Below are 1,744 nucleotides of genomic sequence, written 5' to 3'. Positions count from 1 at the left end.
TCTTCCGTCGTTAAGGTACCACTATTCCTCACGTCTTCTCTTTTCTTCTTCTACAACCTTTTCCGTCAATTTCGGCGATTTCTTTCGGTGAAACCAATAACCTTCCTCGTCAATTTCTGGTGAATGCTTGAGACAGATCCGGCCAGCTCCAGCCATTTCCCAGCTTGATGTCTGGACGCTGGTCCTTATTGCAGACCTTGGCGTCATCTTCGATGGTTGGATGCAGGTGGCTTTAAAAGGGGATCTAGGGCTTTTTATAGATTTTGGTTAAATTCTCGAACCTTACAATATATATGGTTTGCCTTACAGCCCTTACAAGTTTTGTGTATACAGTTTTTGATTCCGGCTAACCCTATATTGATTTCGCATCTGAAACTGCAGATACTGCCACTGCTTCATCTTCTCAGGTTTTTGGAATTTGCCTTTGATTTTTCTCTTAAACTATGGCAACGGGATGCGAAATGGTTATATCTGAAACCATGAGAGGGTATAATTCCATTTCCCCTCCTCGGTTCTTAAACATACTGCTAGTGTCTCTAAAAGCACAGTATTGTTGTAGCCGGATTATGAACATAGGGGCTAGTGTCACTACAATATGATTTGCTTTTTGTCCTTGTAGTTATCATTGCCGTTCTCGGAGTTTATCAGATTCTGCAAGCAGCATATAAGAAGTATAGAGAATGATTCATGTGTTAATGCTATGGCAGATTCCTATAGTGAGGACCATATACCTGGACAAATATACCTAGCACAGGTTATGATGATATCTAGTTTTCGTCTTTGTGCTTTTGGTGTATGTAGAGCCCGACAACAAGAGGTTGAAAATGTGGATATTTTCCAGAGTTAACTAAAACGCAGCTCAAGCGGCGTTGACTATTGCAAGTAAGTTTCTCTTTTTATTATTGGGTTTAGATGAGTTGTTTCTAGGAATTTTTGTCTCAGATATTGATGTAATGATGTAGAGGATATACATAACTCTGTATTGGTCTCTTAGATTGATTTAGTACTTTGTTAGCTGAAGAGAATATATGTGCCAGATTCGAAAGTCAGTCTCACTCTTTATCTGGTAGCGACATTGATAAAATCTCTAGAGAAACCGAAGGAAAGCTCTCTAGATTTTGTATAAGAAAGACAGATTCTTTTATTACGAGTAGAAGTGTTTACACTTTCGAGCCAAGTAACTAATAAGCAAAGTAAACTTCCTTATGTTACTCAGGAAGTGATCTCCAAAGTCCAAGCATTGTGGGAAAATTTTGAAGTGACTTTGAGTTTGAAAGGTTTGATAAAGTATGAAACAGGTTAGACTGCTAAGAAGATATGATGATTTGCGGAAATCAATGGCAGTGATCACTGATCATGCCAAGCTTCTCGTCAAGTTTTGATTCTTTTGACTGTAACACAATGTGTGGGATTCTCGCTGTTCTTGGTTGCATCGACAGCACTCAAGCTAAACGTTCTCGTATCATTGAACTCTCTCGCAGGTACTCTCTCTCAATCTTCCCCTGTTTCATTCAATCAATCACCCATCAACTTCTTCTCGTAATCTATAAATGCTGCGCATTGTTACTGAATAATCGATTATGAATGAATTGGAATAAAGTTCTCAACTTTTTTTATGGATGGAATAGAATGTGTTTGCTTAATCGATTGATCAGTCACTGTTTGATTTGGCTGCCAAAAAAAAGATTTGATCTTTGTGGAGAAGACCCGAATTGATTGTTTGGATTGATTACTTCTGTTTGTG

General features: G+C 38.4%; 1 long non-coding RNA gene across 4 annotated transcripts; it reads left to right on the top strand.

Annotated features, from left to right (window-relative positions):
- Window positions 1-1,706, top strand: LOC104774253. 4 transcript variants are annotated; one of them, XR_002037215.1, is made up of 5 exons: window positions 1-15; window positions 137-226; window positions 382-487; window positions 620-882; window positions 1,217-1,706. It is a non-coding gene; the product is annotated as an uncharacterized LOC104774253 (long non-coding RNA). The 4 variants fall into 4 exon arrangements; XR_765283.2 differs by having other exon boundaries at window positions 137-296; XR_765282.2 differs by lacking the exon at window positions 1-15 and having other exon boundaries at window positions 32-296; window positions 1,217-1,705.
- Window positions 1,707-1,744: the final 38 nt, after the last annotated feature.

This window comes from Camelina sativa, unplaced genomic scaffold, assembly GCF_000633955.1.
Source record: "Camelina sativa cultivar DH55 unplaced genomic scaffold, Cs unpScaffold02172, whole genome shotgun sequence".
Lineage (NCBI taxonomy): Eukaryota > Viridiplantae > Streptophyta > Magnoliopsida > Brassicales > Brassicaceae > Camelina > Camelina sativa.
This window is presented reverse-complemented; position numbering and strand designations above follow the sequence as displayed.